General features: G+C 45.7%; 1 protein-coding gene and 1 non-coding gene across 2 annotated transcripts in view; both read right to left on the reverse strand.

Moving 5' to 3' along the window:
• The window catches only part of LOC126473517 (tyrosine-protein phosphatase Lar), a 591,250-nt gene that overhangs the window by 411,690 nt on the left and 152,413 nt on the right, over positions 1 to 27,147 (reverse strand). The window lies entirely within an intron of this gene.
• On the reverse strand, positions 16,836 to 16,909 carry Trnat-ugu (transfer RNA threonine (anticodon UGU)). Its single transcript has one exon. It is a non-coding gene; the product is annotated as a tRNA-Thr (tRNA).

A 27,147-nucleotide genomic window follows, 5' to 3' on the forward strand; every position in this document is an offset into this window, starting at 1 on the left:
CAGTAGTTTTCAACCGCGCAAGAGGGGTAACGAAACTCCGTACCACTTGGATTCCCAACCACCACCGTGATCAGCATGGGAGCACGTTGCAGAGCTTGCATTCGTCTCCGCAGTGATCACACACCCTATTAAGGGGACCACACAGTGCCTATCTAACCCATGTTAATTTAGGCAATTATTTGACCCATTTCTGAAAAAAACTAATTGATGCAGGCCCTAAATATTTTTACTCTATGTTACATGATGCTAAGAGAGACAACTGCACTAAAATCTACTTTATCCATTTTATAGTTCATTACAAATACTTTTTTAAATTTATTAACAAAAAATATTAAGTATTTTCTGCAGGAACTATTTTTTTGTGAACTTCCTACTGTGGGAATACTAATGAATGTAGTACCAGAGGTGGCTTTTTATGGCCGGCCGAAGTGGCCGCGAGGTTCTGGCGCTGGAGTCTGGAACCGCGAGACCGCTACGGTCGCAGGTTCGAATCCTGCCTCGGGCATGGATGTGTGTGATGTCCTTAGGTTAGTTAGGTTTAACTAGTTCTAAGTTCTAGGGGACTAATGACCTCAGAAGTTGAGTCCCATAGTGCTCAGAGTCATTTGAACCATTTTGGCTTTTTTATGTTATGCAGTGTTTCTGAAAATTTCATTCATTTATCTATGATACTTTTTGATATAATGGGGCACATGTACTGAAAATTTTAGCTTGCGTGGAATTGATTTTAAAGAAAAAACTTTAGAGATTTGTTACTTACAGTTCATTAAAACTGTCCTGCTGCATATGCTGGCCCTTCTTTGGCCTGTAGCAGGTCTTCCAGCTTCTTTTTCACTTTCCTGGATGTTTATCTTGCTTTCTTGGCCATATTAGATGCAGACCTGTTTGCATCGGCTATCCTCATTTTGTCGCAATGTTGCAGCCCAGTGATCATATTTTCACCAGGATTTTTCCCAGCTTTTTCAGTATCCAACACTTTCCAATATTACCACAATTGAATGTAATAAAAGCATCGTGAACTCCTAGTTTCATTGTATGCATGCCTACAAATACAGTTTTAGGAAGGCGGTTCCAAATTATGCTGTTGAAACATTCATTTGGGTTCTGTGTCTGCCCATGCAGACATTTCCGTAGAAGGTCAGGATGAGCTAAGTCTCTGAAAATAGGTTTAATTGCTGTAATAACAGCAGAATGCTGGTGAGAATAAGATTCTCCAGTTGCCTGAGCCCTATTGTATTTGCACCACGAATTTTCTCCTCATGGATACAATCCACGACATGGTTTATCATCAGTAGCGGACTTATGGAAGAATATGGTCCAAACATCTCTCTTCATTGCCTCCAGATTTTCTTTATTTCTCCTAACTGCCTGCCCATAGTATATCTGGAAGTTTTCTATTTCAGTTTTAATTAACCGACCCTGTCCAGTCAACAATTCTCCATCTTCTAATTTTTTCCTCTCATATCAACAGTTAGTTTTCTCAGCCTTGTTCCCAAACGTTTTTGAACATGGCCTACACATTCTATTTTGCTAATAATGGCATCTCCATATGGGTTAGAGTTAACAGTGGGTGACAGAAAAGTGTGCGTGGCACATAAACACACGTGGTAGGAAAATGCTCTTCAAATGTTCGAAAAAATTTTTTTCTGCAAAATCCTTTTCAGAGTACTTAAATAAAACCTTAATTTATAGAAATATGATGAAAACCGAAAATCGATTTTTTTCGACCTCAACCACGGTGTGGTCCCCTTAAAAAACAAGTCCCGCCTTTTGTAATGTCCAGGGGACCATCATGAACGGCGGTGCCTCCAAAGTAATTCTTGTCTTTGAATAAAAGTGTCATTTCCGTTTGTCTCATTTCTTTCATTTACCGTCTGTACTATAGTCTAGCAGTTCTTTCTACGCATGGTCCAAGTTTCATCGAACTACGTAACTCAGCAGCGACACATGATGTGAAAGCTACTTTAGTCCCTAAGTTTTGCACACCAGTGTAATCTGAAAAGCACTGCCAGCGTTAAGATGTTGTTACATAGAAATGGAATGATCCCCTAATGGAATATTTATTTTCAGACTAGTTACATTTTTTAAAGACAAGTGGAACTTCAGCAGAAGAGATGGCACAGTTCACACTTTCAAATGTACTTTGTTTAGTAGCCATTTTCCTCCTCGAAATGGCAGCAGAGGCAATTACGACATAATTGTATTGTCGATAAAAAACGTAACTATTCAGCCAGCAATTCTTTGTTTTTGCATTGCTGAGAAATTAAATCTCGTGCTTTCCTGTGAAAACCGCATCGCCCTACTGCAAATATTTTTCAGAATTTATATTTTTTGTCTGTTCGCGGAACAAGGTAAATAATAATAATAAAATTATTATTTTTCGACGATTCGTTGCATTCCTATGAAAAATTGTTTCATAACTACGACAAAAATTAAAAATATATATATTTTATGGTATTATTAGCAGAAATTTATTTGGAAAAAATACGGAAAAACATTTCATTTCTGATATTCGGAGGGCACAAACCCAGATTACAGTTTCATTTTACCGCTCTAATTATATCAGTTTCACTATTACCCCTATTTTTAGTTGACATCAATTCGGAAGGGTCAACAGCAATTTTCCAGGACACTACATGTCAAGAAGCCAGTTTCAGGATAACCTCTTGGCAGACTCTGACCCAGTTTCTTTTTGTACGATCACTGCTGGAACCAGTGTCACGTACGATAAAAGAAGCCAGAATAAGATCCGGACTTTTCCGTAACCAATCTTTGTTACGTATTTCCTGCAAATGCTACGTACTCTCTGCTTCAAAAAGCTCCCACCTGGGTTATTGAACCCATTACTCACTTCCTTTACACCACCTGCTATCGGAATCATTTGTCTCCTTCAACAGAAAGCCGATGTATTTCAGTTCCGCATAATACTTTCCTAAAATCAGAGCCTGGTGACTGTCAGATAATCCGCGACATGAAGGCTGGCAGACTATTAATGACTACAACGTTTATAACACGACGCTGTGAAGCCCGAAGAGTAATGGCGAGCTATTAGTAGCGAATCGCGCATCAAATTTGACGTGATGCATTGACGTATATACGGGCTTTGCTGTTGATTTTTTAAAAATAAATAAACTAATTCGGTGTAGGTGGGCTCGTCCTAGTCACAAAGTAGAGGGGGTTATTCTCCCAAGTTTTCAGAATATAGCTCGCACTCTTACTTTTTTTTTTTTTTTTTCTTTTTTTTTTTACCTACACGACAGAAGAATGATCCGAGGTCACAGAATATACGAAGTTTCCTTGTGGACCGCTTGTAGTAATTGAATGGACAACGGAATTCTTAACGGAAGAACACTGTGAAGAGTCCCTTTCAGGCTTACCCCGTCAGCCCAAAAAGTTTCTAGGCTGGATTAATAAAAAAAATTGAGAAAAGTTAAGACAGTGGTGTTAATGCTTCCACTGTAATACATTGTCTGCCCCCACTTGAGTACCATGCACAGAACGTTCGAACAACAATTTGAAACTAGCAGAAAAGTCTTTTTTTTTTTTTTGGTTCATTCCGCGCGTCACATTCGCGCCTTCTTCGGCCTTGGCGAACAATCACAGAGAACCATTCTGAACTTCGTCGTTTCGTATTGATAACACCGAGTCTCTCACCAGTGACGATTTTTGTAGTGAAAAGAACTGTCCGCGTTGTGCAGTTTCAATCATCTCGCAGCAGGTGTCCACAAGTCGGAAGTCGAGGTGTGCGACACAAACTTTGCGCACACTTTTCTCTTCTTCAAAACGATATGGAGAATGTGTTGAACACTTGATTTAGATGTGTTCAGTTAGTTGCTCCATTGCGATTTGTGATGCAAAGGCGTTGACACCCTACGGGCACACGTCCACTATATAACACTGTCTGCTCACAACTGACAGGTCGAACGCAAATCTTTTGTTTACAGCTATTAACTGATCCAGCCACCGTAGTTACTGCTCCGACGTGGCTTATACGTTTCCACACCTGGCGCAGTCTCGGCCGTTCGGAAGAGCGCTCGTGCGTGCCTCAAGACCAAGAAGACGCTCCGTTTAAACTTGTACCCTTTTAACGGCTGCCGCTATACTGAACAATTTATTAACTCCTCTCAAAATGACGGCAGCCGAATTATCAGGTTTCATTGCAATTATTTAGGTGCTTTAATTCGCGGTTGAATCTTTAGATCGAAATAATATTGACGTGCAAATTATGGGTAGAGCATCTGTTTCTTCCTCGTCGACACGACCCGAATCTGTCATCTGATTCCATATTCATTAATGGCTTCTAGACTCATCCTTTGTTTCTGGCCTTAGGCGGCCACGCACGTGCTCGTCACTGCAACATGGTGTCCTTGGGAGGGGTCGTAACACGATGTGTTATAGTCCACTACTAACACAGACTGCTCACAACCGACTGGTTGAATGCACATCTGTCGCTTACAGTTATTAGTTCATTCTGTCACCGCAGTCAATACGCTCGCGTCGCTTATAGGGCAAGAAAAAATCATGGAGGGCGTATTTGCAAGTTAACATTTATTTCAACATACGCAGTTATTAGCATCTGCTGCATAGGGCTGCATTAAATATGGCCTTTGCTTTTACCTGCTGTCGTGAATGCACAGCGCGCTATTATTTCACGTGACAAAGCGATTACAATATTTTTATGTATGCAACTAACAAATGTAGTCGAGTTAATTCGGGTGATGCTGAGGGAATTAGATTAGGAAATGAGACACAAGTAGTAAATGAGTTTTGCTATTTGGGGAGCAAAATAACTAATGATGATCGAAGTAGAGAGGATATAAAATGTAGAATGGCAATGGCAAGGAAAGCGTTTATGGAGAAGAGAAATTTGTTAACATCGAGTATAGATTTAAGTGTCAGGAAGTCGTTTCTGAAAGTATTTGTGTGGAGTGTAGCCATGTATGGAAGTGAAACATGGACGATAAATAGTTCGGACAAGAAGAGAATAGAATAGAAGACTAGTAGCTTTCGAAATGTGGTGCTACAGAAGAATGCTGAAGATTAGATGGGTAGATCACATAACTAATGAGGAGGTATTGAATAGAATTGGGGAGAAGAGAAATTTGTGGCACAACTTGACTAGGAGAAGGGATCGGTTGATAGAACATGTTCTGAGACATCAAGGGATCACCAATTTAGTATTGGAGGGCAACGTGGAGGGTAAGAATTGTAGAGAGAGACCAAGAAATGAATACACTAAGCTGCTTCAGAAGGATGTACGTTGCAGTAAGTACTTGGAGACGAAGAGGCTTGCACAGGATAGAGTAGCATGCAGAGCTGCATCAAACCAGTCTCTGGACTGAAGATCACAACAAAAACAACAACTAACAAAGATAGAAATCGCTATTTTAAATTTTTGTGTCATTAAGGCGACATCTGTGTGTTATGAAGGAACCGGAAATTCCAACAAGAGTGTCTTTATATCTAACCTAGGGCGTCCTAGTAGTTTATTTATTTCTGTTCAACTGGTCACTCAGCACGACACGACAGTCGTCGTAAAATTGTTGAGACCTCTCTGGCAGATCCCATCAAGATGGGGGTGGAGCCAGTGGGCGGCCCAAAGAAGTATTCTGGAGGGGATTTCCAGTTCTGGCACTCACATCACAACCAAGACAAACCTCGCAAAAAGCCTTGTGAGTACATGGGGACTGAACTAATTTGAACATATTGTTGTAACAGTACCAGTATATATGTGATATAGCGAGGTGGCGCAGTAGTTAGCACACTGTACTTGCGTTCGGGAAAAACTGATTTCAAATCTACGTTAGAAATTCGTGATTTGCCTGATTTGGGTTTTCCATGGACCGCCAGATCGATGAAAGCGGATACCCCGGACAGTTCCTTTGGATAGGCCACGGGAGGTTTCCTGTTACTTCCACATCCAATCCAATTTTGAGCACCGTTTATGATTCTCGTTGTTTTTTTGTGCGCGCGATGAGAAGAAAGTCGGTGACTTTGATGCGTAACTGAATGACGCGCTCCAGAGTGATGTTCTTGCGATACTACACGATATGCTGCATCGGTTCGAATCTTCAATTCGTCGGTATTGATATCTGGAATACAATGATGGGGGAGGTGCCAAGTGACCATACGGCAGACATTCAGTAGCAGATTTAACCAGAGAACGGACACCCAGTAACGGTGAGTTCCGGAAAATACTGTGAAGAGTGTGTGACTATTGTACACGTATGCGATCGGGAGGTATCTTGTTAAACTACGCCACTTGTGGAATAACAACTCTTTTCCTAGCTGAAGGTGCATTTACAAAATACTGATTTTGTGCTATGACTGTCTGTCTTGTTTTACCAGTCCAGGATTATGCCTTACGACACGTTTCTGCCTAACTATTTATCCCTCGGCCTTCCCGCACTCCTTCTTCCAATAGGGTTGTATTCCATTGCTTCTCGAGGGAGTCTCTGAGATGACATACGCAATACGTGCTCTTTCCAATCCTGCTTTCGGTGGATTATTTTTTCAGCTAATGGTTGTACCCTAGTTATTTCCTTATTTCTTCATTTCTTATTCTGTCTTCTCTAGTGCACTCTTTCACTGTTCTAACGAAATTTGTTACTGGTGTTCCAAGTTATCGTAGACCTTCTGAACTTAATGTCCAACTTTCTGCTAGATGTAGTACTCTGACTTCATTAAATTTCACTTGGGTTTCTGTCCTTCATCAGACAGCCAAAAGGAACGGACAAGGACACTGCATATACAGGCTTTAACAAAAATGTACGACACAAATTGCCGGACACATTCCTCACACGTAGACAAAGAAATTATGTTATAAGAAGATGGGTCACGAAATGCTTTGTTTTCATGTTACAACTCCTTTTCTCTACTAATTAACCACGGGAAACACGCGCGAACAGAACGCACCAGCATACCATGTCCACACACGTGTTCAATAAGGCCTCCGTCGGCATTGATAAATACGCCAGCCCGCCATCGTAGTGAATCTCGGATGCGCTGATATATCTCCGGAGTATTGAGTATTGTTAAGCAGCCTTCCATAGTACGGGCTCGGAAACTATGAGGATCTTGTACTAGGGTTACATACGTACGAGCTTTCGTATGCCCTCCAGTGGGTTTAGACCCGGAGAGCAACTGGTACATCTGTACCTACCCATCTGTCACCGAATCTGTTATTTAGAAGCCGACGGATATTGGCACTAAAATGAAGAGGTGCTCCATCGTGCATGATGTATATGTTTTGTTTTGTCACACAGCTAAAGGCGCATCTGCTAACAGATCAGATAGAGCATTCTTTACGAAATTTGCCCGTTGAGTCTGCGTGGAAGAAAGTGAGGCCCTAGCAAACAGTCACCAACAATGTCGGCCCAAACACTAATAGAAAATCTTTGTTGATGACGTCCTTCAACAGTTGCGTGAGGATTGATGTCTGCCCATACACGCCGATTGAGAAAGTTTGCCGGCAGGAGTGGCCGAGCGGTTCTAGGCGCTACAGTTTGGAACCGCGCGACCGCTAAGGTCGCAGGTTCGAATCCTGCATCGGGCATGGATGTGTGTGAAGTCTTTAGGTTAGTTAAATTTAAGTAGTTCTAAGTTCTAGGGGACTGATGACCTCAGAAGTGGATGTGTGTGATGTCCTTAGGTTAGTTAGGTTTAAGCAGTTCTAAGTTCTAGGGGACTGATGACCTCAGAAGTTAAGTCCCATAGTGCTCAGATCCATTTGAACCATTTTTTCGAGAAAGTTTGCCATCTGATCTCCCTGATACGACGCCTCATCTGCGAACAGCACGATTGGACTAAAATTATGGTTTACATATTGTTCAATAAACCATTCGCAGAAGAGTACCTGTGCAGGATAATTAGCTGCCGATAGTGCCTACACATGCAGTAAATGGTATGGATGCATCTGGTATTCGTCATGTGGCCAACATTCAGTGTAGCAGCTACATGGTCGTCGTCAACTGCATGAAGAATTGCCACCTCGCGTTGCGGTGTCCTCGTCCTTATACGCCTCCTCCGGTGCTGAGTAAAATGGTTCAAATGGCTCTGAGCACTATGGGACTCAACTTCTGAGGTCATTAGTCCCCCAGAACTTAGAACTAGTTAAACCTAACTAACCTAAGGACATCACAAACATCCATGCCCGAGGCAGGATTCGAACCTGCGACCGTAGCGGTCTTGCGGTTCCAGACTGCAGCGCCTTTAACCGCACGGCCACTTCGGCCGGCCGGTGCCGAGTATTCGGCTGAAATGCCCCATGTCCCGTAAGTTGACGACCGATGGCCTCAAACGTTTTCCCGCCAGAGCACCTTCTACCTGGAAATTACTTCCGGCACAAACATTGAGCACGAGCCTCATTGTCGTCAGCTAATCCACGCATCACATGGGGGTCTGCCAACTCTGCATTTCTGTACACTGCCCATTGCACGGGCAAAGTCTCTGATTAACCCTACGTAGTAACACGTGTGCTTGCAATGGTCGTACTGATCGCTGGAATAGTTGATGTTTCCTACTACGTATGTCTCAAGCCAACAAGGACATGTAAGACGAAACATTGGCCGTGTGCAACGTCACCAAACTTCACCAAGAGTGCATTTTCCCCATGATTCTAACGTTCTGATCTTGTGTGTTTCCAGTGACAAATGTGTTGGAGATAGTGAGTTGTAACACGGAAACAAAGGGTTTCCAGACCCATGTTCATATAATTCCATCACCTACGTGTGAGGACGCCTACGTGTGAGTAATGTGTCCTGCAATCTGTGCTGTCCATTTTTGTTACACAAAGTAAAAATATCGTTCCTTCAAAGGACTGGGATAATCGTTACAACAAATTATGATATAATCCACGAGCAGAATAACCAACGGAAGAAAGGGCAGAGGAAAGAACAGGTATAATAGTTTTGACAGAATTGAAACATGCATTCAAGAAAAGAAAAAATAGAGAACCACCTAAATAGAATTAGCTCGGAACTGATAATATACGGTGGAACATTTGCAGAATTCAGATGCTCCACCACTGTAATAGGTGTTGACGTACAGGCGAAGTACGAGAAGAACAGAGATGCGCTAAGTTATTTCACTATTCAAAAAGGGGAACAGAAGTGACACAAATAACTACAGCGCAATCTGTCTTCTGAATGTCTCATATAAGATCTACAGCAAAATAATTAAAAGAAAAGGTTCGAAACATCTCTATCACTTTTATTAGAACAACAAGCAGGATTCTGTAAGGAAAGGTCCTGTGCCAATGATGTTTCTGCGCTGAAACAAATCATATAAAAAAGACGAAAATTCAATTTGGAAACATACCGAGCGTTAATCGCTTATGAAAAACATTTGACCGCTTGCACAGAAAAAAGCTCAGGTACATTCTGGAGAAGAGTGTTTTCCCCGTGAACTTGAGAAAGTATGCCATGGTTTATATAAAAACAGATACTGGCAAGAATTGACACCAGAGACCGAGATAAACCGGGGAGTAACGCAAGGTTATGGTAGGTCAATTCAGTATCTACATCGAAGGAATGGTCCGGAAATGGATGGAGGACAGGAAACCTTAAGGTATAAAAGTTGGGCAGCTAAATTTCTAAAATACAACACTTTTTGCCGACGACCAGGTACTCATACAGGACAGTGGAGCTTATCAACTGCAAACAGCGGTACATAGATTAAACCATATAACCCTAAACTCTAAACCAAAAACATCAACAACTAAAACAGTGGCCTTTTTAGGAAAATACTCGATAACTACCAAGATAATCACCAGTGACACAATAATACAACAGGTAGCGTATTTCCAGTACCTACGATATGACACAGCTTTCGAAGAAGAGAAATAAAAAAGAAAATTAAGACCTATTAACATCTACACTGAGGCGACGAAAGTCATGCGGTACCGACGTGGCACGAGCTCAACAAGTCGCTGGAAGTCCCTTGCAGAAATACCGAGCCATGCTGCAGCTTTAAAAGTCGATAACTGCGAAAGTGTTGCCGGTGAAAGATTTTTTTTTTTTGCCCAACTGACATCTCGATTATTTTCTAAACGTTCTATGGGATTCATGTCGGCAGTCTGGGTGGCCCAACCATTCGCTTGAATTGCCCGATATGTTCTTTCAAACCAATAGTGAACAACTGTGGCCCAATGACATGGCACATTGACATCTATAAAAATTCCATCGCTGAATGGCTGCGAATGGTCTCCAAGTAGCCGAACGTAACCATTTACGGCGATTGGTTCAGTTGGACCAGAAGACCCAGTCCATTACATGGGAACTTAGCCCAAACCATTCCGGAGCCACAACCAGCTTGCACTGTGTCCTGTTGACAACTTGGGTGCATGGCTTCGTGGGGTCTGCGCCACAATCGAACCCTACCATCAGCTCTTGCCTACTGAAATCGGGATTCATCTGACCCGCCCACGGTTTTATAGTTTTCTAGGTTCCAACTCATGTGATCATGAGCCGAAGAGAAACGCTGCAGGCGATTCCATGCTGTTGGCAAAGGCACAAGCGTCGGTCGTCTGCTGTCATAGCCTGTTGACACATTTCGCCGCACTGAGCCGTTATTTCACGCAGTGTTGCTTGTCTGTTAGCACTGACAACTTTACACAAACGCCGCTGCTCTCGGTCGTTATGTGAAAGACGTCGGCCACTGCGTTGTCAGGGGTGAGAGGCCTGAAATTTTGTATTCTCGGCACACTCTTGACAATGAATTCCCTAAAGATTTCCGAACTAGAATGTCCCATGCGTCTAGTAGCAACTACCATTCGGCGTTCAAAGTCTCTTATTTTCCGTCGTGCGGCCATAATCACGTCGGAAGTCTTTTTACATGAATCACCTGAATACAAATGACAGCTCCGCCAATGCACTGTCCTGTTATACCTTGTGTGCGTGATACTACTGCCACCTGTATATGTGCATATCGTTACCCCATGACCTCTTGTCACCTCAGTGGTATGTGGCACAATAAGGGTGAAACAAGAAGCTATTATTGTGAGGCTATTATTGTGAGGTTTTATAGTAAATCTAAAACTATCACTGCCGTTTTGTTAGTATTTACCCTGTTACGGAGGAGGAATAATTGAGTATATTTATCTTATCCTTCTTGGATTTGTCTTGCATCTGTCTTCAAAACAGCGGTTGATTTTCACCGATACAGAGACAGGTCTGTTGGTATGGGCCCGCACACGCGGTGACGTTTTAGAGCGAGACACAGCAATATGGTGGCGGGAGGCTGAAGTTTATAAAGTGGCGCCTTCTTCCAGCCAGCGAGGAAGCACAAAGTGGCTGCGGCCGCCGATGAAAGTGGAAGGAAGAGCAAGTTGTGGCGTGTAATCTGGCGCGCGACCTGTCCCGCGCCTAAGATAATGAGATCCGGCGCAAGAGCTCGCGACTCCGCCCGGACGAGTGCACTTTTAAAGTGGATGTAAAGTGGAGTTCGCGGTCGGCCAGAATGTAATATAAGCCGCCCCGAGTTCCGCGCGCGGGCGCCGACTGATACGAAACGGAACGCTCCTCTAACAGATGACGGAAAGTGAATTTCCTTGTAAACCTGGCGAAATGTGGCTCCAACTTCTGAAACAGAGTCCGCGGCTCTCAGCCTCTTTGTCTGCGTTTTCCCTGAGACGTCTCTCCTCGCGCCGCATCTGTCGCCATCCTCACCGCGTGCTCATCCCTTTCCTTAGCCTGCATCTGCTTCACAATAACTTACGTAATATGCGATTGGGATACATTGAAGATTTTTTTATCCCTCTTAAGACTCGTTTGAGTGCAACTGCTATGCAAAATGTGAGGTCTACACTGAGGAACCAAAACCTCATGGCCACCGGCATAATCCTCGTAGCGTGTTTGGTTCACCTTTAGGACGCAGTGTGACAGCAACTCTACTTGTACTTGGCATGAATGCGACAAGTCCTCGGTGGACTTGGGAGGTATTATTCACCAGATGCCTATGCACAAGTCAGACAATCCCCGTAAATTACGGGCCGGTGGTTAGCATGTGCTGACTTTGCGATCGATATCGCTCCCAATGTGTTCCACCGGGCTCAGATCAACTGCTAAACCCGACTGGAGTTCCGAGAAAACGTGTTCTGTCTCGTGTCCAAAAGACAGTCTGCGCAATACGTCATGCCAGTTGAGGCGCAATAAGGACACAGTCCAGGTAAACAATTTTATTAAGAATACATAAACAAACAAAAAAAACTCCTCCTTGGAGAAAAAGTTAATCATAATAACCGTTTGTGGAGGTTCGTAACATGCGCTGAATTTACGCATGTCTGAACTTCGGCTGACGGCCCCACTGAAGAGGCTGAGATTCAGTTGATAGCGGGACTATAACACGAGGTAAGGTCGGTAGCTGATACCGAAAGTCCTTGCAGTACCCGAGATAGAGGTCACGTCCTGGAGGTGGCAGTGAGAGAGACTGGCGACTCCCTCGGTGGCTGGTGCGAAGTTTCCAACGAGTGATTAAAGAACTGTGGGTGCAGTCGGCGCCTGGCCCAGAGACTGGATGAAAGTCTGCTTGGAGTGGCTCTGCGCCGGCCTAAATACCTAGGCAGCACAGCAGTACTATTTGCGATCACATGGCCCATGGAAGGAAAAAGATCCACGGAGCCAGTGACCTCTTAACGGCGCTCAAGCTGCCGCCTGCTAGTCTAGTCAGCATGCTTAATTGTGACTCAGTAGCTGCTGATGTAGCCCCTTCCATGGTAGGCAACTTGCTTACCACAAATGTGAGAAAGGTTGCAGGTCTATCGGACCCTTCTTCTGCAGGCTGCAGTCTGAGGAAGGGGATGAGCACGCGGTGACCATTCTTCTAAGCTGAGAGAACTGTCACTAACTCGACATGCTGCCACGATGACTCATGCGAGGTTTCATCGTTCAGCAAGACAGCACACCTCTCGACAATTGCACAGTTATGAAGCAGGACCTAAGGTGACTGTCTTCCACCTAATTGACAGGCCCACTCTGTATAAATAGCGGCAGGTGGTCAATGCTGACCCTCCAGTAAAGTTGGCTAGAGGAACTACATTTTTCTATTTTTCTGTAGTAGCCCAATCGTATGCAAATTCTTGGCGGAGCCCATTTTGAAGAAGCTTTGCGACGGTGCTGTCAAATCATTGTAAAGCATCAGTGTGGAGACGCCGTCATCTTTACCTACCACTTGCTGGTCTCCGTTACTAGGGAGTCGGTCACGTGTGAAATATCATCGGCAGGATGGGTGCCGTGTGATGAAGGATAGACACATAGAGCATCGTAAACATTGTAAAAAAAAAACGAGTTAGATCTATCAGTGCTACCGCAACCGTGTCCCCTCTGCTAGTACACTACTGGCCATTAAAATTGCTATACCACGAAGACGACGTGCTACAGACGCGAAATTTAACCGACAGGAAGAAGATGCTGTAATATGCAAATGATTAGCTTTTCACAGCATTCACACAAGGTTGGCGCCGGTGGCGACACCTACAACGTGCTGACATGAGGAGAGTTTCCAACCGAATTCTCGTATACAAACAGCAGTTGACCGGCGTTGCCTGGTGAAACGTTGTTGTGATGCCTCGTGTAAGGAGGTGAAATGCTTATCATCACGTTTCCGACTTTGATAAAAGTCAGATTGTAGCTTATCGCGATTGCGGTTTATCGTATCGCGACATTGCTGCTCGCGTTGGATGAGATCCAATGACTGTTAGCAGAATATGGAATCGGTGGGTTCAGGAGGGTAATACGGAACGCTGTGCTGGATCCCAACGGCCTCGTATCACTAGCAGTCGAGATGACAGGCATCTTATCCGCATGGCTATAACGGATCGTGCAGCCACGTCTCGATCCCTGAGGCAACAGATGGGGACGTTTGCAAGACAACAACCATCTGCACGAACAGTTCGACGACGTTTTCAGCAGCATGGAGTATCAACTCGGAGAACATGGGTGCGGTTACCTTTGATGCTGCCAGGACAGGAGCGCCTGCTATGGTGTACTCAATGACGAACCTGAATGCACGAATGGCAAAACGTCGTTTTTTCGGATGAATCCAGGTTCCGTTTACAGCATCATGATGGTCGCATCCGTGTTTGGCGACATCGCGGTGAACGCACATTGGAAGCGTATATTCGTCATCGCCATACTGGCGTATCACCCGGCGTGATGATATGGGGTGCCATTGGTTACACGTCTCGGTCACCTCTTGTTCGCATTGACGGCACTTTGAACAGTGCACGTTACATTTCAGATGTGATACGAACCGTGGCTCTACCCTTCATTCGATCCCTGCGAAACACCACATTTCAGCAGGATAATGCACGAACGCATGTTGCAGGTCCTGTACGGGCCTTTCTGTATACAGAAAATGTTCGACTGCTGCCCTGGACACCACATTCTCCAGATCTCTCACCAACTGAAAACGTCTGGTCAATCGTAGCCGAGCAACTCGCTCGTCACAATACGCCAGTCACTACTCTTGATGAACTGTGGTATCGTGCTGAAGCTGCATGGACAGCTGTACCTGTACACGCCATCCAAGCTCTGTATGACTCAGTCGTTATTACGGCCAGAGGTGGTTGTCCTGGGAACTGATTTCCCAGGATCTATGCACCCAAATTGGGTGAAAATGTAATCACATGTCAGTTCTAGTATAATATATTTGTCCAATGAACACCCGTTCATCTGCATTTCTTCTTGGTGTAGCAATTTTAATGGCCAGTAGTGTAGTTTGTACCAGAGTGCGAGAACGAGCAGTGATTCGATTTCTTCTGTTTGAACGTGTGAAAGAGGCTGAAATTGATCTTAGGTTATCAGCACAATACAATGACAGTGCCATGTCATGTAAAAGTGTTTATATATGGATCGATATGTTTCAAAGTGACGGGGAGAAACACGAACTTAGATCTGATTTAAATTGCATACAGCTTTCGAATTACGTCGCAAAAGGCAGATCCAGTCGCTACGATCTGACACTCTGTGGCGAGCTGTTTGCAACTGGCTGTCCGCTGTTCAGGACAGAGCAGGAGGGCTTACAATACTTTCAGCACTCCGTGTGAGAATGGAATGGGAAGAAACGCTGGTAAGTAGCACAGGGGAAGCACCCTCTGCCATGCAGTTCGCAGTGGCTGGGAGGGTGAGTGTGTAGATGCAGGAGTAGAGGCACAGAGGCTGTGTGTGGGTTGGGGTGCGGGCCGCACAGTGTTTCAGAGGCGGCTGGGCTCGGTGTGGAAAGGCCTGTAGACGGCGGCGCGGCGTGGCGTGTTGCGGCGGGCCTTTTAGCGGCCGTGATGCACGGCGCTCTCAGGCTGACGTCCCGGCCTGGACACCGGCAATTACGGCCGCTCCCACGCACCGGTCTTAAAAGCCCATCGCCGGCGCCGCAGCCGCAGACGCGGCGAAAAAGGACCGCCTGCCTCGCCGTCGTAACCGCCCGCTCCCAGCCACACACAAATACAACGGCGCCGGCTAATGACGCCGTTCAATTATGTACACGCGACTGTTATCCTCCGAGGACCTACTGAGCTCTCGTCCATAACGTACCTGCGCCAAATCCTTTCCAGCCTCACCTTCGGCCGCGATATTCCTATTTACAGCTACACCTATATGATTACTCTGCAATGCACAGTAGAGGATTTGGCAGACGATTTATACAACCACTTTCAATTTCTCGACCATTCACCTATCGAACAGCAAGTGCGAAAAGTAAGCACCTAAATCTTTACGTGCGAGCTCTGATTTCCCTTTCACAGGCTGAAGGCGAAGAGACAGAGAGTATAGAGAGTATATGCGGGCACCGAATAGGTAACTCTGTATGTAAAGGAAGCTGATAATCTAATAATTAGGAAAGGTTTCGAACGCTGTGGTAGACCAAGGAACTGAAGCCAGTGTTACGCGAGAATATGATCTTGGTAGTAATAGAAGGAATGTGGAGCTATAGAAGAATGTTGAAGGTTAGATGGGTAGATCACATAACTAATGAGGAGGTATTGAATAGAACTGGGGAGAAGAGGAGCTTGTGGCACAAGTTGACTAGAAGAAGGGATCGGTTGGTAGGACATGTTCTGAGACATCGTGGGAGGGCAGCGTGGAGGGTAAAAATCGTAGAGGGAGACCATGAGATGAATACACTAAGCAGATTCAGAAGGATGTAGGCTGCAGTATGTACTGGGAGATGAAGAAGCTTGCACAGGATAGAGTAGCATGGAGAGCTGCATCAAACCAGTCTCAGGACTGAAGACCGCAACAACAACAACAACAACAACAACAGTAATAGAAGAGATAGGTTAAGATTCATCTGGAGTAAACTCTAGCTGGTAACCGTGCATCCACGGTTCAATAGTCACACAGAACAGGTCTGAAGAAACAGGAAGATATCAGTTGAATTACATCATGGTCAGACAGAGATTCCGAAACCAGACAGATTGTAAGGTGTGTCCAGCTGCACGTACAGACTCAGACCACAATTTAGTAATGATGAGTAGACAGCACAGGGAATCGTCAAGAGGAATCAACGTGGAAAGAAGAAATATACTGAAGTTCTGAGGAATGATGACGCGCACTTGAACTTCCCTGAGGCTACAGACAGTGTGATAATGAAAATTATTTACACTTTTCATTCTACAATGTATTTATAAAATAATGATAGTTTGACATGTACATTGTTCTTCAACGTATGCTCTTTCGTTTGCAATGAACTTGGTACAAAAATCCAAAGGCTTGTGTTCTCCTGACGAGAAGGTGGTTTTCGATTGTTCGAGAAGCCACATCTGCAGTGAAACTACAATGAAATGAACACCCTTAGCTGCTTACAGGCGTTGACATACGTCAACGGGGACAGATTAAAATGTGTGCCCCGACCGGGACTCGAACCCGGGATCTCCTGCTTACATGGCAGACGCTCTATCCACCTGAGCCACCGAGGACACAGAGGATAGCGCGACTGCAGGGATTTATCTCTGGCACGCTTCCCGCGAAACCCACATTCTCAACGTATTGTCCCACACCACATTCGTAGTGGCCCCACCCATTATACTCATTACGCGCGGCGCGTTGCCGATTCCCGTAAGAGTTCGGGCACTGTTTGTACATTCGCAAAGACATGTCCGAAAGAACAGATACCATCTTAATGAGTATAATGGGCGGGGGCACTACGAATTTAGTGCGGGACAATACGTTGAGAATGTGGGTTTCGCGGGAGGCGTGCCAGAGATAAATCCCTGCAGTCGCGCTATCCTCTGTGTCCTCGGTTGGTCAGGTGGATAGGGCGTCTGCCATGAAACCAGGAGATCCCGGTTTCGAATCCCGGTCGGGGCACACATTTTCATCTGTCCCCGTTGACGTATGACAACGCCTGAAAGCAGCTAAGTGTGTTCATTTCATTGTAATTTCATTCTGAGCTGCATGGTCACCGATGGTATCTGTTCTTTCGGACATGTCCGAAAGAACAGATACCATCTTAGTATATATGGAGTGAAACTTCCTGGCAGATTAAAACTGCGTGTCGGACCGAGACTCGAAATCGGTACCTTAAGCAAAGCAAGTGCTCTACCAACCGAGCTACCCAAGCATGACTCACGACCCGTCCTAGCCGCTTTGCTTTCGCCAGTACATCTCCTACCATTTCTGTGCTGCTCTCTGCTCTTCGACGTCTGAGGAAAATTGACGGTCTCGTAAGGCACCCTTGAGAGCCCCAAATAAATGAATGAGTGAGCAAGATCTGATCTGTAGGGAGAGTTCAGGGGTGTTGTCAGCCCAATGCGGTATCACAAACCGCAGCACTTTGATAGGCACATCCATGACTGATGTCCATCGAAAACGCTACCATATCCATGGTAACTCGCTTATTTGTTAAACCATTTTTTGAGCTTGCTGAATCTCTTGGAGCATGGTAGATAGTGAAGGGAAGCGTGCTCCCTCTTCGTGGGTCGTCTGGCCGCTTTGAATCATCCCGATCCACACATAAACGTCTTTACGTAACACGGCCCTGTCCTTATGTTGTGCAGGAAGACTACGATCGATTTCAGCCTCTTCCACCCCTTGAAACCATAGAAATCGAATCAATGTTTGTTCTCGCACATTGGGACACACTGTTAGAAGAGTGGGCATGGTTACGATGACGCTGACAGTATGTAACTGACAAGATACTTCAACTGAAGCGGTAGAGTGGCGTCTACATGGGTGCAGAGGTGCGCACTGCAAGCGTTCATGCGCAAAAAGCAGTGTGAGAACTTTAAAGGTGTTTCACGACAAAAGTACGGATACCATTTGATTGACCCTAGTAGATTAGTGAAAGAATTCGATAGTGCACAATACTGGTGAAACAGGACGAGCTTGCATGCTACACTTCGCAAGGCAGTTCGCTCAGGTTGTGAATCTGAGACTTTTCCGCGATGTATGAGACACATGTAGAGAGACCTCAGTGACTGTGTCGTCCAGCCCTTACAAAGAAAAAGTACTTTATTACTCGATTCATGAAATTTCTAATCACAGACTCATACAGGGGTAAAAATTAAAAATCCAGTGGCCTCCATAATGGGCCGATTACCTGAATATTGAATGGAAAACTTAATATGTAAATTTTTATTAAAATATTAATTTTTGCAGAATTCTGAACTCGCCGATGTGCTGTCTCAATACACGACCATTTGACTGTGTGGACAAAGTAATTTTAATATCGCAGTACATATTGTTTAAGAAAGTCATAAACTGTTAAATAACGGAGCCGTTACTTTCAAACTGGAGAGACAACCTTTCTTTTGAGTGAAGGTGACCACCTCGCGCCAGGGCAGAATGATCAACCTAGTTCCCAAGAAATCTTCCACGGCCGCTCTAGCTAAATAGCTGCAGGAGTGGTCAGTGCTGACCCGCAGTAAGGTGGCTACAGAAACTACACCTTCCTAGAGTAGGCACTCCACTGTGTCTCTTCCGAGACAAGAAAACCCAGGAGATTCGCTCTCCCAGCCCGCTCTTCTTGAAGGAGTCCATTTTGTTGCAGGTCCGCGACGGTTCTGTGAAATCACTGTGATCAATCGGTGCAGCAGTTACCGTCTTCTAACATGTACCTGACCGACATACATCACGTGGCGACTCGGTACAGCCGGTCAGTGTGGCCGTGCGGTTCTAGGCGCTTCAGTCTGGAACCGCGTGACCGCTACGGTCGCAGCTTCGAATCCTGCCTCGGGCATGGATGTGTGTGATGTCCTTAGGTTAGTTAGGTTTAAGTAGTTCTGTTCTAGGGGACTGATGACCATAGATGTTAAGTCTCATAGTGCTCAGAGCCATTTGAACCATTTGACTCGGTACAATCGACCACGCCTGGTCCGCGCTGGTGAGCCACATTGCCCTCCCGTGTCCACCAGACTCTCTGAGCGCACCACGCCCCTCCTTCCGCGCCACCACACATGGTTACCACCGGTCAAAGACCTCACTTCCTCCATAGCAGTTTCCCGGAAGCAAACGCAGATATCGATAGCAGAGGGAAAAGACAACCAAGCAGCCACTTAATGACAGACAACATATCAAACAAACATGTCAGGAGAGGAAAAGGAAAATTCCCGGCGGGGTCAGGGATTTTCTCTGCCTCGTGATGACTGGGTGTTGTGTGATGTCCTTAGGTTAGTTAGGTTTAAGTAGGTCTAAGTTCTAGGGGACTGATGACCATAGATGTTAAGTCCCATAGTGCTCAGAGCCATCTGAACCATTTGATTTGAAGAAAAGGAAAACCACTGCAATCTAAATACAAGGTGTAGCGCGAGTCGATACACGGCTCAGTTTCACTTTCACCTTTCAAAGCAGCCGCAAGGTCAGTGTCTCGGGCCAGTTTTACCGCGGTCTCCCGAAATGTGAACTGGGAGCCTGTGATGGGCGGGACGACGAGAGAGAGAGAGAGAGAGAGAGAGAGAGAGAGAGAGAGAGAGAGAGCAGGCGTTGCGGCCGCCGACTGTTTGCCGATGTCCGCGGCGAGTGCCTACGGCGAAAGCGGGCCCTGGCCGCGCCGAATATCGCTGCCGGCTTACAAGTTGAGTCGCCGCAGTAGGCGGCAGCCCGCTACTGGCGTGTTGACTCTGGCGCGCCCAGATTATGCAAATAGGCGCTACGGCCGGCGCTGATGCCCGGGCCGTTACAGTAATCTGCCCCAGGAAAGGCACCACTAGTCTACTGCCGCGCAGAGGTTAGCCGGCTCGTAAGAAACTTTGGGCATATATCTCGGCCGCGTGGGTGGAGCGTGCTGGGGGGCGGGCGGCGGGGGAGGTAAACAGGGAGAGGGCGCCGTGTAGCGACTCCCGTCTGCGGCTGCGACGTCTGGGCGGCGCAAATCAGGACGCGTGTTCTTGCCGTGGCGCGGCGCGGCCTGCGCGCTTTACGACCTCGGTGCGCGCCGCGGCGCTCTAATTACGGCTTCTTGTGGCGTCGCGACGTCGCTAAAACGCGCCGCCGCGCCGTCTGTGTGCGATCGGGGGCGGAGGAGCGTCGCTTCGGCTGGCAGGGGGCGGCAATAAACGGCTCGCGCAAGACGCATGGCCGCGCAGCACCGCCCCGCTTGCCGCAGCTTCGCCCGGGTTCCGGGCCACTGTTTGTATTGCTGCCGTGTGCCTCTGCAGACGGACAAGTCGCAGCCTGCTAGTCCACGTGTATGGGCCAGACGTGGGGCGCCAGATTTATGCAGCGTGCGACAGTACCATCACATACAGTAGTGGAAATCAGTATAAAAGGACGGGTCCACGAAAGTGATAATACAATACACTGGAACTATAAGAAGAAAAACGCCTTGAGACACAAATTTTTCATGTTTTATTAAACACAAGATGCATTTCGCACACTGTGGGTCCATCATCTGGTGTAACTCCTCTTAACACGATTTATTTTTGCTCTTGAATGAGGTGAAATGGCCGGTCAAAGTGGCCCAGCGGTTCTAGGCGCTACAGTCTGAAACCGTGCGACCGCTCGGGCATGGATGTGTGTGATGTCCTTTGGTTAGGTTTAACTAGATCTAAGTTCTAGGGGACTGATGACCTCAGACGTTGAGTCCCATAGTGCTCAGAGCCATTTGAACCATTTTTGAGGTGAAATGCATATTCCTGCCGTGAACTGGTGTTATGTTCGGTTTGTCCAACCTTCGTTTTTCCTAATTACGTCAATTTCGTAAGTCAAATGCTGAAAATAGGTGCGAAACAGTGGAAAAAATGAACAGGGTAAACTTGACACATAACCCAAGAAGAGCGTTTTTAACTTTTTATCATCATCACACATCCTTAACTCTATCCTGTTCATGCATATCACTTCACTCAAGAGGCACATTTGCATACACATGTTTGTAAACACTTCAAAGATGTTCTTGTACGTCTTTCATCACACCATGTATAACAACATCTACGAAGTGTTTACAAACTTGTGTATGCAAATGGCCGGCCAGAGTGGCCGGGCGGTTCTAGCCGCTGCAGTTTGCAACCGCGTGACCACTACGGTCGCAGGTTCGAATCCTGCCTCGGGCGTGGATGGTTCAAATAGCTCTGAGCACTATGGGACTTAACTTCTGAGGTCATCAGTCCCCTAGAACTTAAAACTACTTAAACCTAACTAACCTAAGGACATCACACACACACCCATGTCCGAGGCAGGATTCGAACCTGCGACCGTAGCGGTCGCGCGGTTCCAGACTGTAGCGCCTAGAACCGCTCGGCCACCCCGGCCGGCGGGTATGGATGTGTGTGATGTCCTTAGGTTGGTTAGGTTTAAGTAGTTCTACGTTCTAGGGGACTGATGACCTCAGAAGTTAAGTCCCATGGTGCTCAGAGCCATTTGCACAATTTTTTTGATGATGAACCCACAGGGTCCGAAATACATCGCGTATTTAATAAAACACGAAAATTTGTGACTCAAGGCGTTTTTGAATTCATACTTCCAGTGTATTCACTACAGTCCGTTTGGAGCTGCAAAACATGGATAAAATTAAATTGGTAATATAAAGACTGAAGGATACATGTATCGAATTTATTATGAAAGTAGTACATACGTCTAAGACATAAACAATCAAGAAGGAATTACAACGTTTCCTTCGTAGCACGAGTAATAAAATAAGGCATTTGCATATCCAGAATGAAATTAGGTATAAAGGCACTCTTCTGTTATTGAACCGTTAGTACTTTGTCCAACCTCCGCTCTTCCAAATTACGTCAAAAATTCTCTTCGGCATTGATTTTGTTAGAGTGTGTAGTTCTTGCAGTGAAACTGTCGACTATTCTTCTCGTATCGCTCTTTTCAGCTCACTTACGGCCTCAAATCGCTTTCCATTGCGATAAACATGCCTTGCACGTATTCCACAAAGGTTTTCCACGTGGTTCAAATGCGGGCTACGTGCAGGTCAGGGCAAGACAGCGATATCTTTATCTTTATCTTTTTCGTTCTAACAGAAGCATACACAGATGCACTACCTAGCTGAATCATTAGAGTTTCGTCCCCTAGGTCCTCATACATTCTGATCAATTCTGTGTCTAACATCTCAGTGTACATAAGGCTGCCCCAAATTATAACTCTTTCACCAACAAAAGTCTTCTCATCCATACCGGCTGTTCTGTTCTCAGATCATGCCAATAATATTGAAATCCACCCTGCCCATCTAAATTAAACTACTTCTTATCACTGAAGATCACTTTATCCCATTCTGAAGTCCACGACATATGGTTTTCAGCAAACTCCAATGTAGCCTGTTTATGTTTAAGTTTTAATGAGAGTTTCTTCATTCTTTTCATGAATGCAAATGTTTCTCATGTGACAAAATTTGTTGCACGCGTGTGGAAGTTACTGGCAACTGTAAATCAGCAACAAGATGCGACAAATAACGGTCTGTCGTCCTTGCTTTGAGCAAAAGTAGCTCATTCTATACCTCAGATAATTTTCTACATTTCTCTTTCTGTCCACATCGCGCGCCCATTCTAACGAAATTATCAATCACTGTACCTGAACAGTTCATCTTCTTGAAGCCGCACGGTCTCAGGCGCCTTGTCACGGTCCGCGCGGTTCCCCCCGTCGGAGGTTCGAGTCCTCCCTCGGGCATGGGTGTGTGTGCTGTCCTTAGCGCAAGTTAGTTTAGTTAGCTTACGTAGTGCGTAAGCTTGGGGACCGATGACCTCAGCGGTTTGGCCCCATAGGACCTTACCACAAATTTTCCAAATTTCATCTTCTTGGCAATTTGACGATTAGAGACTCCCATTTCGAGGTACGTACCGATTTTTGTTTTATCATCACATGATAACTGTTTTTCACGTGGCTTTGCACAATCGTGGCGTGTGTACACAACATCCACTGTCTTTAATGGCGTCTGCTTCCTAACGGCAGTAAAGGAACGTACGCACATATGTACCGTCCTACGGTTTTAGGACTCTGCGCTCGGCACATTCATTGGCGTCACCAAACCATTTGTGATGTGCCGGAAATTGATTTACCAGCTGGATGCTACAGCTACATCTACATATATATTCCGGTATCCACCAAGCGGTGTGTGGCGGAGGGCACAATTCGCGCCAAGGTCATATTTCCCCCCCTCTGTTCCACTGGCGGACCACGAGAGAGAAAAACGACTGTCTGAACGCCTCAGTACGAGCTCTTATTTCTCCTATCTTTGAATGATGATCATTACTCAATTTGAAAGTTGGTGGTAATAATATATGCTATACATCCTCGGTGAAGATTGGTTTTCGGAATCTAGTGAGCAGCCCCTTCTGTATAGCGCGTCGTCTATCTGCAAGTGTGTCCCACTTTAAATTTTCTATGAGATTTGTAACGCTCTCGCGATGGCTAACTGTACCAGTCACGAATCTTGCCGCTCTTCTTTGGACCTCCTCAATCTTTTGAATCAAACCCAACTGGTAAGGGTCCCATACAGACAAACAATAAGACTGGACGAACTACCGTATTGTGAGCTATTTCCTTTGTTGAAGGACTGCATCGCTTCAGGATTCTACCAATAAACCGCAATCTAGCCGTTACTTGTGTAATCTGATCATTCCATATGAGATCATTTCGAATAGTCACACCCAGATACTTGACTGATGTTACCGCTTCCAAAGACTGATCATTTATTTTGTACTCATACATTACTGAATATTTCGCCTTGCTATACGCAGTAGGTTACACTTACTAATATTGAGAGAGAACTGCTGGTCATTACACCACGCATTTATTTTCTGAAAATCCTCATTGATTTGTTCACAACTTTCGTGTGACTCTACTTTCCTGTCGACTACAGCATCATCGGCAAACAGTCTAAAGCTACGCGCACACCCGGAACAGGCAGTCTACTGTGAACAGAAAGTCGCTCGTGTGAAACAGGCCTAACGCTACATTTTATTTATTCCTGTTGTCGGCATCCTCTGGGTGGAGCCTGCGACAGAGAGCGGTACGCAGCTGCACATATGGCTGACAGCTGCCATTCAGAGCTGACTTCCCACGGGGTCAGGCTCTCTGAGGGCCCTCGTGCCGTTACCCAGACACTTGAGACGGTGCCGCAGGGGGCACGCAGACTCACTTCCCTTTCGCCAGCAAAGTTTTTGTACCCCGTGCAGCTGTCACACGGCGAGGAGCGCACGTTAAATCACAGTGAAGAGGGAAACACAACTCTGTTTTACAGCTTCACTCATTCTGAATGAAACCGTCGGCTGAAATTCAACGGATTCGAACATTTCAGTTTTCCCGCCACTTGTATACACAGGGTATCGCTCCTAACAGGAGTCACGCGCATTTTCTCTGGTGTTTCGGCAGATATTTGGCATTTCCTTTTTGCAACCTGTAGCCGGAGCCAACCCAAAAGGAAACTGCTCATCACGAGTTTCATGCGACGCCCACTGACGACTGAAAGCGTCAGTTTGTTTCCCTTTGAATGCGGAATTTTACGTGCCCATTCGATATACACTACTGGCCATTAAAATTCTGGCCATTAAAATTCCTACACCAAGAAGAAATGCAGATGATAAACGGGTATTCATTGGACAAATATATCATACTACAACTGACACGCAATTTGGGTGCATAGATCCTGAGAAATCAGTACCAAGAACAACCACCGCTGGCCGTAATAACGGCCTTGATACGCCGTGGCAATGAGTCAAACAGAGCTTGGATGGCGTGTACAGGTACAGCTGCCCATGCAGCCTCAACAAGATACGACAGTTTATCAAGAGTAGTGACCGGCGTATTGCGACGAGCCAGTTGCTCGGCCGCCATTGACCAGACGTTTTCAATTGGTGAGAGATCTGGAAAATGTGCTGGCCAGGGCAGCAGTCGAACATTTTCTGTATCATTTTCTGTATGCGGTCGTGCATTATCCTACTGAAATGCAGGGTTTCGCAGGGATCGAATGAAGGGTAGAACCACGTGTCGTATCACATCTGAAATGTAACGTCCACTGTTCAAAGTGCCGTCAATGCGAACATGAGGTGACCGAGACGTAGAACCAATGGCACCCAATACCATCACGCCGGGTGATACGCCAGTATGGCGATGACGAATACACGCTTACAATGTGCGTTCACCGCGATGTCGCCAAAAACGGATGCGACCATCATGATGCTGTAAACAGAACATGGATTCATCCGAGAAAATGACGTTTTGCCATTCGTGCACCCAGGTTCGTCGTTGAGTACACCATCGCAGGCGCTGCTGTCTGTGATGCAGAGTCAGGGGTAACCGCTGCCATGGTCTCCGAGCTGATAGTCCATGCTGCTGCAAATGTCGTCGAAGTGTTCGTGTAGATGGCTGTTGTCTTGCAAACGTCCCCATCTGTTGACTCAGGGATAGAGACGTGGCTGCACGATCCGTTACAGCCATGCGGATAAGATGCCTGTCATCTCGACTGCTAGTGATACGAGGCCGTTGGGATCCAGCACGGCGTTCCGCATTACCCACCGATTCCATATTCTGCTAACAGTCATTGGATTTCGACCAACGCGATACGATAAACCGCAATCGCGATAGGTTACAGTCCGACCTTTATCAAATTCGGAAACGTGATGGTACGTATTTCTCCTCCTTACACGAGGCACCACAACAGCGTTTCACCAGGCAACGCCGTCAACTGCTGTTTGTGTATGAGAAATCGGTTGGAAAGTTTCCTCGTGTCAGCACGTTGTAGGTGTCGCTATCGGTGCCAACCTTGTGTGAATGCTCTGAAAAGCTAATCATTTGCATACCACAGCATCTCCTCCCTGTCGGTTAAGTTTCGCGTCTGTAGCTCGTCATCTTCGTGGTGTAGCGATTTTAATGGCCAGTAGTGTAGTTGCCCCAAAATTAGTCTAGTGCGATATTTATTTCATCGGTAAGCATTATCGAGGACAGTAAAACAGTAAGAATAATCACTACTCCAGCACTGAATAAGCAGTGTTGCTGAATGGCGGTAGTATACAGCTATGGCCAGGGCGGTACTGGCTGGAGTACTCGTTATTCTTCGTGTTCTACTGGACCTATTACTGCACATCAATAAAACAAATATCGCTCTAGGTTGACCTGAGACCGCTCCATCGAAAGCGGCAGTAACATTCTGCTTAGTCATTTTGTTTGTAATGGAAAAGAAAATGACGCTTTCTGTCGACATTGGGCGTCGCTTGGTGAGCGGTGTTGGTTTGGACTCCAGGTGCACATTAGAAAAACGAAATTGTAAATAACTACCGAGACACAAGAGAAAATACACTTGACAGCTCTTAGGAGGGACATCCTATACGTTTCTCTTTTGTGCCAATCTCTTCATCTACAACTATATTTTGGGTGTGATCCAATTTCTGTCTTCCGCTATTCTCTGTCCACAACTTTACACGTTGCCCTAGGATGACGCACTGAACTATGAATTCAGAAAAATGTGCACTCGTTCGAACACCTCGCTGAAATGCGCATTCCGCCACCAGAACATCCATCTGAACACAGCCAGTTATGTACAGCACGCTGCAATGACCCCTATAACTTTTACTTTTCCAGCTGCCTTACTAAAATTGATACAAAACTGATTTTTTTAATTTGTTCCCTTAAATACACAATCTGTATTATGCACAAAATAGTGTCCTAGTTAAAAAATTATAACTCACTGCTGTAGTTTTCCGGAAAATAACTAAACAAACCAAATCCGTCATTTAGCAGAAAGAGTAACATTTCTTACCCCCAGCACGAATCCGCCCGG

Source organism: Schistocerca serialis, chromosome 4 (assembly GCF_023864345.2).
Source record: "Schistocerca serialis cubense isolate TAMUIC-IGC-003099 chromosome 4, iqSchSeri2.2, whole genome shotgun sequence".
In the NCBI taxonomy this organism is placed as follows: Eukaryota; Metazoa; Arthropoda; class Insecta; order Orthoptera; family Acrididae; genus Schistocerca; species Schistocerca serialis.